General features: G+C 45.6%; 1 long non-coding RNA gene across 1 annotated transcript in view; it reads right to left on the bottom strand.

Annotated features, from left to right (window-relative positions):
• LOC132592306 (uncharacterized) overlaps window positions 1-13,653 on the bottom strand; it is a 32,119-nt gene that overhangs the window by 8,789 nt on the left and 9,677 nt on the right. The gene's annotated exons all lie outside the window — the stretch shown is intronic.

Below are 13,653 nucleotides of genomic sequence, written 5' to 3'. Positions count from 1 at the left end.
CACTAATATATATGCATTGTTATGCACACTTCCCTATAGTGGATGTGTTTTTGTACACATCACTTGGCTGGAGAACGGCATTGCGAAATTTGGAAAGTACAAACCTTGCAGCGTGCCTGTGTTTTGGTTCGCATATCATTTTGGATCACTGAAGCTGCAGGCTAATTCTCTGGAGGAGAGAACCATTTTGTACACAGCAGTTGCCCAGTTTCACACTTGAACGGAGTCCTTCCTTCAAAGCTTTTGGTGTTAACCCAACCTGTAGATAAATGTCGAAAGCAAATTGTGTGCTAGTGGATTGACATCCTGGATCTGAAGGCAAAATTGCTTTTCCACACAGCAATGGTGACAGAACCCAGAATCTGACCACTGTCATCTTTCCCACGCAGAAGTATCAAAGCATGGAGCAGCCATCCAGCTCTGGAAGCAGAGATTGGCCACAGTCTCCTACATGTGTACACGCTTTGGGGTCTGCTTGAAATAAAGCAGTATATAAACATTGGCAATAAAATAAATATATGTGCCAAAAGAGACATGCAGGTTGCATTTCACGTGTGTGTTTTTCACAGCAGGGGGGTATCTGGAGTGTATAAGATGATGCTCATTTCCAGGCAATTAGCCTGCGGTTTAGGGGATCCAAATCATTCTTTGCTGAATAAAGGGGGCTGTTTGATCATGACAGGGAACTGATCTCCAGCAACGAGAATGGTCCACTTTTGGTTGGGCGCAGCAAAGTCTTGCTGTGACATCTGTGGCTCTGTGTGGCGGTTGCTGTGAGCCTCTGTTGGTGATGAAAAGGCAAACGCAGAGAACACAGGTTGTTGCTGCCTCCCTCTTCAGAATGATCAAGCAGCTTATGCAACACAGGCTGAAGAACCAACTTTCCCGCAGTCACGTTCAGCCTCTTTGCATAGCCAGTTAGCACAGGGCGCTTTAAATCGAAGCCTTCCCGTGCCCTTTGGCTCTTGCAGGTTCTCAGGAGACAGTGGTGCCCCCTCTTGCATGCTCTGTCGCTCTCTTCCCCCCCCCTTCCTTCCTCCACCAGCACTGCCCTAGCTAGGCAATCTAGGTGCTGTCTTTCCACCCCCACACACAGATGCCCTGGTTGCTCGCTCCTCCTCTGCCCCCCAAGCTTTAGCAGGCAGTGGTGGGAAAGAAGCAGGTTCCTTCATCTTTCCTCCCCAAAAACAGTTTTTCAGTGTGGAGGTTGGGAAAGGGGTTTTTGAAAAATGGGGGGGATGTTGTGCTGGCTGGTGCTTTGGAGCACTTCCTTGCCACACAATGATGTCATGTTCATTTGCCGCCACCTTGCCCCTATCCTAGGCCTGGCATGCATTTGGAGGACCCTGGGCTGTGAGGGCCCTAGACGTGGCCCCTGGCCTTAATAACTCTCATGAAAAACATTGAAGCTGCCTCACGTCACATGCACAGCATACGTGTAAAGCATGTTTAGTGCATGTTTAAAGCACCATGGCTTTTCCCAGTGAATCCTAGGAGCTGTAGTTTGGCAAGGGTACTGGGAATTGTAGCTCGGTGAGGGAGGAAACTGCAGTTGGGGAGGAAACCAAGTGCTTAAAATGTATGGTGTAAACCAAGGTGCCAATCACACATACAAAAGAGCTGGATCCGGATGATCTGTTGGCAATATAAGGCCACACTCAGGACATGTATGTGTTGCCAGCTTGAAGCACAAAGAGGCTGCCCTCTGCTGCATTTCTAAAGCTAGTGTGGTGTAGTGGTTAGAGTGCTGGACTGGGACCTGGGAGACCAGGGATCAAATTCCCACTTGGCCATGAAGCTTCCTGGATGAGCTTGGGCCAATCACTGTCTCTCAGCCTAACATACCTTGCAAGTTGTTGTTGGGGTTAAATGAGGGAGAGAGCCACGTACACCACCTTGAGGAAAAGGGATAGAAATGTAATAAAACAAATGAAATAATTTGTTTCCCCATATCTGCACCTTCCAACTCTTATTCAATGAGGTCATCATCTGAGCATGTGCAACAGCCACCAAAAATGTACACAGTTCAGCATAACCACAGCTTAACATTTTCAAATTGGATGGAAGCTGGTTTGAGTGAAGGCCATCAATCAGCAGCTCTGGCCCAACTTCTTAATTTTGGGTTCAAAAAAATAGGGGTTGTCTTATACATACGGGTCTCTTATACACGAAAAAATATGGTATATATTGATATTTCTTCATTCTTAAGAATTTGATTTGGGGTCGATGACACGCTTATGATGGAGTCAATTAACTCAGATGTATGGGAGACCCTGTTAAGTCTCTGGCTCCCCTGGTCATTGCTAGACTCTGGGGTCAAGATGACAGGAGAGGTCTTTCAGCTGCCACCCAGAGCTAAGAGAAAGGCTCTTGTCATTTCCTTTCATAACAGCCTAAGAAAGCGACTGGTGTGGAAATCACAGCCCACTTCCACCCTGAATCAGCATTGCTAGGGATTTGTTCTGACAGCGACACAGAGCACAGAGAATTAGCTTGTCTCACCCAATTCGTCCTGGCAGTGCTAGTGAAAGGCGCATATCAGGTTGCGCAACGTGGTTATGTAACAGGGCTGGGGCGGCGCAGGGAGCATCCTGGGCAGCAAAGAGAGACAGTGGAGCTGCCTCTGGAGGTGCCTGCGCACAGCACACGAAACCTTCCCCTCTGCTCTCAACGCTGCTGCTTGGCTTTTTTTCTCACACATGCTGCCATCCTCGAACAGGTTTTCATCTTTCAAATGGCATCTTGCAGGTGGTAATGCACATGGGGCAGAAAGCTTTCATTGGGAGCAGCTGCCCCCCGCCACCCACTGCAGCCCCAGACATGCATTTGTTTTTGATCAAGACGAGGCCTGACAAAAGCGAGAGGAGCAGCCTTCCCCAGGGAGCGGTGGACAGCTGTAAGGGGCAGTGCCGTCCTGCCTCAGACATATGCCTGCCCTCCAAAGCTAGATTTCTTCCTGTATTTCATGACTGAAATGTAGCCCAATAACTTAAATGGGGGGGGGCAGATGTAAGTCCCTTTCCACACTAAAGCCAGGGACCTATGGTCCAATGCTGTACTTCATGGATTTTAGGTGTTCCCTATAGGAAGCCATTGGGCTGCATTTCCATATAAGGCATAATCTGAGTAGGATGTTTAATTATGGAAGAACCTCTGGCTTCAAAGCCAAAGGATGAATTAAGAGTTCTCCGAGTCTCTTCCACTGATACTGATTTCGGCTCCATTAACTCCACCACCTGTCATTGGAAACTGGGACTCAAGCATCTTCCTCCAGCCATTCGTGCCCCCCCCCATCGCCCCCACTCTTTTGAATCTCCATTCTACTGTATCCTAGACAAAAAAACAGTAAGCTTGCATGCAAACACAGGCTGTGCATAGGGAAGGAAAATCTGGTGTTAAAAACAGTGACATGAAGAAGAGCTATTTTTGGTCTTAAGCAGTTTTGATCACATAGCTTTTCTTCAGGGCCTCTGAGATTTCTTTGCTATAGGAAAAGCGGATGTAGTTCGCATATTAGTCATGCAAATGTGCCCTGCTGGAAATGATGTACATTTGTGATATCATAGCAGATCATCTCCTCTTTGGGCATTCTTAAACAAGAAAAAATGTTTGTGTGTTTATGTGTGTGTATGGCCACATCAAAGTATTGATGAAGGCTATTTCCAATCATTCAAATTATGTATTTAGTTATGGCATTTATTTTTATTTCGTGTTACCAAAAGCAATTGACATATTCATCAAATACAAACACTGACTCTGAAAGCAAATCTAGCTTTTAAACATGTTACATTTGCATTTAATTTCCGCACTTCTGTAGCGGAGTTCTACAAGGGCAACACTGAGACAAAAATGCAGGAGGAAGCTTACAGCCAGGGCCAGCCTCCAGACAGGTTATAAAGAAGGAGGGAGACAACTGCAGGCTAGCTGTGATCTTGCAGGTCTGTTTTGGCTGCATCAGGAACTTTTCATGGAGAATTGAGTTCACTATTAATATGTAGCAGGAGTAGGGAGCCGGGTAGGGCTACTTATCAATAATCTGATATCACAGGTGAAGGCACAGCAAGTCACAGGCACTGACAATCAGCTGGTTGTTGGCATTTACCCAGCCCTGTGTCTTTGCAAGCACCTCCAGTCAGCTGGTTGTTGGCATCTGCAAAGTGCTGTGCTTTTGGCAAGGACTAGCAATCATGTGGGTCCTTGCAAAAGCACAGGACTTTGATCTTGGGCATGAGATGGCTTTACCAGGCAAGAGGGATGGTCTCCGCGGCTACTTATATCTGCAGGCCAGAGGTTACCCACAACTGGTATATGGCAACTCAGCTTGACAGGAAAGGTGCTCCCATTACCTGATAATTTTAGTTATTATCTCCTTTCTTCTTTTAAAAAAACTGTATTAGTTTAAAAAGTACAGAAAACAAAGAGAAAGACAAGGGAATTTTTCAGGCTTTAATTTAAAAAAATCTAAATTGATCACGTTCAAGGTTTCAAATACAAGCAATTGCAATAGCTAATTTGAAAATCATATGCAAAAATCATAGGAAAGGATTAGTTAAACATTACTGTATACCCAGAAACAAACACAAAAAAGAAAAGTAAATATAAATATAAGACTACATTCTCAAACTGATTATCTTAGAAGATCATCAGAACCCAAATACAAATGGCTATCTTGAGGTGTACCTCAACTTTACAAATGGAACAAATAAGATGATCCAAATCAGTCTGACTTAATCAGTTTTTCTAACAGTGCAAGAAAATGCAATCTCCTTTTACGGTGTGGCCACAATTCTCAATGTTGAATAATGAGCCATCTGTTCTTGATAAAATTTATTTTATTTTAGAGTCTGTGTTACAAGTCCTCCTGGCTGCACTGGCAAGGGCTTCCTTTTTTGGGAAAGTGGGGTACACACTTTAAAAAGGTCCCCTATACAAATTCATTCTTATGTGCAGAATTGTGGGATTGGATCAAAGAAAATCCTTCCTCCAGCACTCTCATATGAAGGTGGTGTGAATACTAATACCTAGTCCTCCAAATTGCTGTTGTACAAATTATTTCTGAATTATACAGTGTGTGTGTGTGTCGCAAGTACAGCTGGAAGAGGAGATGAGTAGATGGGAATAGCCAACCATCCCTATTGGAATTCCTTGCATGGTTGTGTTTAAGATACCAATTGCCTCAGAAAAGGAATACATTTCAAAAAGCCCTGTCTTATCTTTAGAGAGCAGCATCAGTTCTCAGCCCTCCTGGACTTCAAAGGCTTCGACAGCAGCTGAGCAGAACTTTGGTTTTCAAGTGAAACCTGACAGCATCAACAAGACATGAATGTCTTAATATGCAAAATCTGCTTGCTTTTTGGAGGGTGGTGGTGCCCTCACAACACATCCTTTCTCTCTACCACCCCCAAGCAGGGATGTGTGTGTCTAGTAATCTTATTGAACTTGACCCCTGGAAAAAACTCACACGTCATCTGAACAGATATGTTTGAGGCGATCTGTTTCTGTGTCTCACCTCTGCCCTCCCACATTGGTTGAGGAAGGTTCATTAGCCAAGGCCAAGCTGACCCTGATTGAGCGTTGTCTTTCTTAACTTTCTTTGAAAAGGAGGGAGAGAGAATTGTAATGTTCCTACAACAGTGAGCAACCTTAGGCTGGGAAGTGAGGTGCTTGTGGATCATACAAAGGAAGAGCTGTAGCAAAGTGGCAGAGCATCTGCTTTGCATGCAGAAGGTCCCATGTCTAATCCCTGGCATCTCCAAGGAGAGACCCCTGCCTGAAACCCTGGAGAGCAGCTGCCAGTCAGTGTAGGTAATTCTAGGCTAGAGTGACCAACTGTCTGTGTTATGTACTGAGCTGAATCCTAGAACAATAGGATTCAGAATCAGCAGTCTGATTGGTCCGCAGGAGCTACCCAATCCAACTCCAGGTGGAAGTGAATCCGCAACCTGATTGGCCTGCAGGAGCAGCCAATCAGGCGGCTGGCAGAAGTGAATCTGCAACCCGATTGGCCTGTAGGAGCAGCCAATCAGGCTGCAGGCAGAAGTCAATCCACAACCTGATTGGCCCACAGGTGTAGCCCTGAAGTAGCCAACCAGGCAAAGCCCATTGTGTAAATAATGTATATAAGCAGATGGTTTTGGGAAAAGAGCCATTCTTCTCTTCTTCTCCTTGATGACTATGAGCTGAATAAAGAGCATGAAATTCACTCTCGACTCCGAGTATATTTCACTGGCGACGAGGATGGGATCCTGCTGAGCTGACCGCCACCACGCACTGCACCGCAGCACCGCCACCTGCCGCACCGCTGCATCACACCGTGCATCCAGGCTTCAGCTCCAGGACCCAAGGAACCCAGAATGGCAACCGACAGCAGCTTCTCGCCATTCAAACCAGCATCAGGAGACTGGGAAGGGTACGCTGCCCGTTTCAACTTCCTCTTGCAAGCGAAAGAAGTCACCAACGATGCCATGAAGAGGGCGACATTCTTCAGCGTCTGTGGAGAGGAGACGTTCGAAATCGCCCGGGCTCTCCTTGCACCTGGAGATGTCGCTACCGTCTCTTACAAAACAATAACGGAACGGCTGAAGGAGCACTTCTCACCACAGCCCTCGGTGGTAGCTTGCTGAAATGCCTTCTACGCAAAGCGGCAAGCCCCGGGGGAAACCATAACTGGGTTTGTGACCTCCCTCCGCCAAGCCGCCCGGTTATGCAACTTCTTAGAGTTGGAGAACATGCTTCGTGACCGCCTCGTCGGTGGCCTGAGGGACGAGATGTTGCAACGACGCCTCTACGCCAAGAGTATATTTCAGTCTGACTCTCTATAAGGTAGCTCTCAATATTCCTCCAGATGAAGACCAGGGGACAAAGTACTTATGCTCCTTTTCCCCCCTGGCATTTTTGCCTGTCTCTCAATCTTGCCCCATAGAAAAGTGTACTTAGAGTTTTTAGATTTAGATTTCTAGATTTCTATAATGCTTCTAGAGTGCACAAAGCAATATACAAAATAAAATTTTAAATAAAATGCAAGCTTAACAAAGGACTTTTGAGTCTTTGCAGATAATTGTTCACACAGGGAATTATTACTATTATTACTTCCATTACTACTACTTCTCATACCAATGCCAAAATAGACTTCCAATTGGTTTACAAAGCATAAAAGAAAATTACACAAACATTAAAACATCCGTAATTAAAATAAACGATAAAACAATCCTATGAAAACATTAAAACCTAAACATCCATAATTAAGAGGCAATAACACAAATCCATTAAAGCAGCAGAGCAATTAAAAATGATGTTCTGTACAGAGTTGTACAACTGGGGTTTTGGATCCCCAGAAACATGTGGCACAGGCAAATTGCATTTTCCCAGTCTTCAAACTAAAAAATAAGGCTGCTGGGAAAATGTGGTAGCCTACCTTCCTCAAGTTCAGTGGTTCCCAAACTTTCTCCCCCGCGGAACACATGAAAATTGCTGAGGGTCTTGGCAGACCACTTCATGGTTTTTCTGCCTACTGTAGCAATTGCAATACCCTGTGCTCGATGCTGCATGGTTTTTAATTGTATTTTTTAATTGCTTCTTTTATTTATTATATGGTGCATGATAATTTAAATTCTAATGCACATTGTGCCCTATCCCCCGTAATAGTTTTAGGGGCACATGTAGGGAGAGAAGAGGGGAGACAGTTCCATTCACAAGGTAACATCCTTGTGCAGGTGGTGAGAGGCAGGGACCGGTGGCGGATTGTTTGAAGGGCACTATCAGGCCCAGACCGGGGGGGGGGGGCATATGGGCCATTTGGCCCAGGACTCCGATTCCAAAGGGGGCCTCAGTCAGCATATTCACAATCAGTAAAATGGAAAAAAAAGTAACAAAAGGATTAAAAGGGGGGCCACATTATCTACCTGGCCCGGGCCTCTGCCTGGCTCTGCAAGGGCCTGGGCACTATAAATAAAGCAAGTCATATGAGCGGCCATGCACCACCTAAGCTAGTGGAGCGTTGTCTTAACATTCAAGCATTGTCCAGTCTTTCCAGCTTTTGACGAGTGAATGGGAGGGAGCTGCCTTATTGTCCTTCTCTTCCTGGCAGCAAAACGTCATGGAACAATCCTGCAATTAGTTTCCGCTGGAAGTGATTCCTTTCTACTTCCTGGCAGCAATACAGCTCAGCCCCTTGAAAAATCCCCATTCCTGTTCAGCAAACATTTTGAACAGATCCATTGTGCTTACCTGACTATATATTTGAGCAAAACAAGGTGTTTGGGCCAGGATGTAGGGGCCAGCATTTTGATTCCTGTCCGACTGCGACTTCAGTTGGGTCAGCACATGGATTCAACCAGCGCTGTCAAAATATAGGCCAGAGAGGAAAAGGAAGTCCCTTCGTTTTAATCCGCCTCCCCTTTGCTGCTTTTTTTTTTTTGTAATGGAAATTAGACTGGGCGCTCCATAAAGTGACCTGCTCTGCTTCTGGCCATCTGCTGATAAGAGACTAGCAAAAGCTGGTCTGAGAGGAAAACATTGTGCAAGTTGGAGGCTGAGGCCTAGTTGCAGAGCCCAGTGGATGAGGCCTTTGCCCCTGTTGCCATAGAGACAGACAGCAGATGCAGGGGTGGAGGCTGAAAGATGGTGGCGGAAGACTGTGCCCAGCAGATCAGATGGCATGGGATGGCCCCAAACGGACAGTGCCGGGTATCAGGTCTACTCCTGCTGAACGTGTAAGCCAAAAAGACTAACATGTACCCTATTGTGGCCAGCTGTTTCATATTCTGGTAAGACAACAAACCCCAAACGTCCTTTTTATTGAGCGTTCATTATTATTAGTGCTCATGATGTTATAACTGTCCTCTTTTTTTTCCAGGACTTGTCCTCTTTTTCAGGAGTAAAATTTCTGTCCGGGTGGGTTTTCTGAATTTTCCAAAATGTCAGGGGTGTGTGTGTGTGGCCTACCTTTTATTTTGCATACACAGTACTAGATGACCAAGTGCAAAACATATATATATTATGTGAGTTTTACATGATGCAGGAAAGGAGCAGGTCCTTGTTTTTTATATGTATTTTGAAGGGACAGGAAGAAAAATATCTTCCTTTACTCCTATGCAGCGGCTAGATTATTAATCGGTCAAAAATGGAAAAAGGAGGAGGTACCCACGGTTCAGGATTGGCAGGTGAAATTAATAGAGTTTGTTAATTTGGCAAGAATGACGGCAGCGATTAGGAACATACCTAAACAGAAACCTCTATTGGAATGGGAGTGTGTGGAACTTTATTTTAGGAAAAATAATATTAAGACTGAGTTAGCGATCTGCTGGGATTAGAATCACATGGGGGGGAAATTATATTTAAAATCTGTAAGGGATTTAAAAGGATGGATAAAATAGATTTAGTAGAAAAATAGAAAAAGATATTGCAAGTAATAGAGAGTTTACAAGGAAAGTGATGTATAATTGGTTGGGAAGAACAGTGTTTGTTTAATGTAAATGTATTGATGTGGATTATTGTTGATTTGTATAATTTTTGTTTGTTAGTTTGTTTGTCTTCTTGTTTATAGGTTTGTATTTGTTTGTTTATAATTGTTTACAATTGTTTATTGTTTATGGATTTGTTGTTTTTAAGAGAAGAAATAAAGCTTATTTTAAACCTTTAAATAAAAAATAAAAAATATTTTGAAGGGACATTGTAGAATGTGCCTGCTCCCGCACCCCCTCCCCACCCCAGCTGCCGGCAAATGTGCCCTCTTTTTTTTGCTCTTCAAAATATGGCAACCCTATATATGCGATCGCACTTTCAAGATGTATAGTGTCTGCGACAGTTGCTTGAATGAAAAGACCCGGATGAGTTTGGGTCTGTTTTTAAAACACTGCTGTTTTCAGATAACACAAAGAAACACATAAAATGAAGGAATACTTAAGGGATAGCAAAAAACAAAAAACCCTGTTTTTAATGTTGTGTTTTAATTGTTGTAACCTGCTCTGGGACCTTGGGGTAATTTTTAATACTAAGAATAATAAGTTGAAAAAGATTTTATAACAATATGAATTCCAGTGATTCAGTAATATCTCCTACTTTCCCACAAAGCCCTGCACTAGGTATTATTCATTTGGTATCATTGCATTTGATTTATTCCTTTTAACAATAACCAGTTCTTCCGTTACTAATTAGAAACAGATGGAATGCTACCTGGTTTTCCGTTTCTAATTGTTAACAATTAAATAACTGTAAATATATTAGAGTACCTGTATTAAAGGTCTAACTATTCTGCTTTCACTAACCCACACTTCCCCCATGTTGCCTTTATGCTACCACATAAAATATTTCTAGCTAAGGCTTGTGAATCCACTTACTACATTTTATTGGCTCATCTTAAAAAAATCATCTTATTTGGTTGCCACAGCCAGAAGATACAAGACCACCACCACAAATCCAGTTGAGCCATTATCACTGTTAGTTCAACCTCCGTATGCACATGTTAAAGACTTGACCTATGGACTAAGGCATGATAGCAACAGAGGAAGTTGCCTTATCTGCTGACTCAGACCATGACCTATCCAGCTCATTAATGTCTATACTGACGGGCAGCAGCGGTGGCGTAATGTGCATTGGCAGTGCCCAGGGCAAGGCAAGGATTCCCCCTCCCACAACCTTGTGGGTGTTGTATGGGAGGCAACAGGCAGACTTTGCTGCACCCCTGCAGTGGCCGCTCCTCATGAAGGTTGCCTGCTGATCAGTCTCTGTGTTTGTCCTCTCAGCTTGGCAAGCTTCCAGTGGGACCAGTGGCTGGCACTCCTTGACAGGCTTGGCGATGTCCCAGCAACACCAAAGCTGCAGCTGCAGCAGGCCTAGGAGGAGGGTGTCGGAGAGTAGGCTAAGACACCAAGTGAGGCCCCAGGGTAGGACCAATGCAGGCTGGGGAAAGCCCACACTCCGGTCGGTGGGAGTTCCACCTAGGGGTAGGTATGCCTTTGCCGATCATGAGGAGAAGATGATGCTGTCACAACCCTAAAGGCCCAGTCTGGCCATGGCTCGCCTTCCCACAGCTCTGGACTGCAGCAGTCATGTGGCCTCGGTGAGGGAGCCTGCCATGTTGCGCCCTCTCAGAATTCTGCAACTGGGGCCACAACCCCCTTTGCCCCTGCCACACACACTACACCACTGGGCAGCAGCTCTGCAGGATTTCAGACACAGGGTCTCTCCCAGCTGGAAATTGAACTGGGCTCTTCTGCATGCAAGGCAGTTGCTCCACCACTGAGCTAAGGCCCTTCACATGTGTCAATGCCTGCAACTGCAGAAGAGCACATGTGTGTGAGGAGCGATCAATGTGAATTTCAAGAGGTGAGTCTCGAAGCTCGAACTCACCTGGCCACTAACAATATTTCAGTGCTATTTTGTCTGTGGGATGCACTACAAAACAAGAAGAACAAAGTACTGTGTGGTGCACAATAAGCAAGCATTAGTGTTCCCCAGCTGTGTTTGTTATAATGATGCATTAGATTAGACGATGCCTCCAACAGAGATGCTAAAAGCCCTCCTTGCTGGCACAGCCCAGAAGCACCCCTGCATATATTCTTCCCCTGCCATGCGAGATGGAGATAAAAGAAGATAGGGTGGAAACGATGGCTATACAGAAATGGATTTATTGTGGAGACTGCAATACCAGCACATTCTGAAGCAGCTTTTAATTGGTGGAGAGGGTAGTTTAAAAGAATAAAAATCGTTATTGGAGCTGTAAATGTGTGACTCTTACAAGAGGGTATCTATACGGAAAAGAGCTGGGGAAGAGACAACTGTGTGTTTAACAGGCTACCAAAAAAAAAAAACCTGTTTGGAGGAATCTGCTTTTTGTTAAAATGAAGGCCTTGTATTCATTTCGTGCTAAATGAAATTTCTGGACAGTTTATTTGATGCTGCAAAAAAGTACAAATATGTAGCATGAAGATTTGTAGCTGCTGATAAAGGAATTATAGATGTGACATTTCTCCTTTTAATACAGATTTATACTGTGCTTGTTCTAATGCTTTCCTTAACTATGTGAATAAGTACCTTGATGCCTTGATTTTATATTTATTTAAAATACTTATATGCTGCTTTACACCCACAGCTACCTTAATAGATTTCAGTTATTGGGAATATAATGGCACCAGGTCCAAAGCTAGCACAGCTTGTCTCCATTGCTTGAAAGATCCAAGGCCTGCCCTGACCTGCACTCAACATGATCTTTTTTCAGCTGCTACTACTGCTGGAGCATTGTTGGAGGAGCTTTAGCAGAGCTTTCTACCACTGCAATGAGAAGGCATCTGTTATGTACTGAGCTGAATCCTAGAACAATAGGATTCAGAATCAGCGGGAGCTACCCAATCCAACTCCAGGTGGAAGTGAATCCTCAACCTGATTGGCCTGCTGGAGCAGCCAATCAGGCGGCTGGCAGAAGTGAATCTGCTACCTGATTGGCCTGTAGGAGCAGCCAATCAGGCTGCAGGCAGAAGTCAATCCACAATATAATTGGCCCACAGGTGTAGCCCTGAAGTAGCCAATCACGCAAGGCCCATTGTGTAAATAATGTATATAAGCAGATGGTTTGGGGAAAAGAGTCATTCGTCTTCTCTTCTCCTCCTTGATGACTATGAGCTGAATAAAGAGCATGAAATTCACTCTTGACTCCGAGTATATTTCACTGGCGACGAAGGTGGGATCCTGCTGAGCTGACCGCCACCACGCACTGCACCGCAGCACCGCCACCTGCTGCACCGCTGCATCGCACCGTGCATCCAGGCTTCAGCTCCAGGACCCAAGGAACCCAGAATGGCAACCGACAGCAGCTTCTCGCCATTCAAACCAGCATCAGGAGACTGGGAAGGGTACGCCGCCCGTTTCAACTTCCTCCTGCAAGCGAAAGAAGTCACCAACGATGCCATGAAGAGGGCAACATTCTTCAGCGTCTGTGGAGAGGAGACGTTTGAAATCGCCTGGGCTCTCCTTGCACCTAGAGATGTCGCTACCGTCTCTTACAAAACAATAATGGAACGGCTGAAGGAGCACTTCTCACCACAGCCCTCGGTGGTAGCTTGCCGAAATGCCTTCTACGCAAAGCGGCAAGCCCCGGGGGAAACCATAACTGGGTTTGTGACCTCCCTCCGCCAAGCCGCCCGGTTATGCAACTTCTCAGAATTGGAGAACATGCTTCGTGACCGCCTTGTCGGTGGCCTGAGGGACGAGATGTTGCAACGACGCCTCTACGCCAAAAAAGACCTCACGTTCCAGATTGCTCTGGAGGAAGCCCTGGCAACCGAAGCCGCCGAGAGGTCAACGCAAGAGGCACGACCGGCCCCGCCATCCCAACCGAGGGTCTACCACGAAGACCTCACCGACGAATCCGAATCTGACAGGGAGGAAGTACACCGAGTACAGCGGCGCACTCAAGCAGCACACACACCACAGCAGCCTCGACGAGAAGGAGGGAACTGTGCAAGCTGCGGGGAGAACCACGAGAGGAGGACCTGTCGTTTCCGCAACGCAGAGTGCAGGCAGTGCAGAAAATTGGGACACATCGCCCGGGTGTGTCGGGCTCGACTCACCCGTCGACAAGCATCAGATGACCGACCCAGGAGCCCCAGGTCACACGGCACCATGCACCAAGGCAACTCGACGGAGATCACGGACTAC

The sequence above is a fragment of the Zootoca vivipara genome, chromosome 6, assembly GCF_965207765.1.
Source record: "Zootoca vivipara chromosome 6, rZooViv2.hap1.1, whole genome shotgun sequence".
NCBI classification, from domain to species: Eukaryota; Metazoa; Chordata; class Lepidosauria; order Squamata; family Lacertidae; genus Zootoca; species Zootoca vivipara.
Note: the sequence above shows the minus strand (reverse complement) of the source record. Positions and strands in the feature narration are given on the sequence as shown.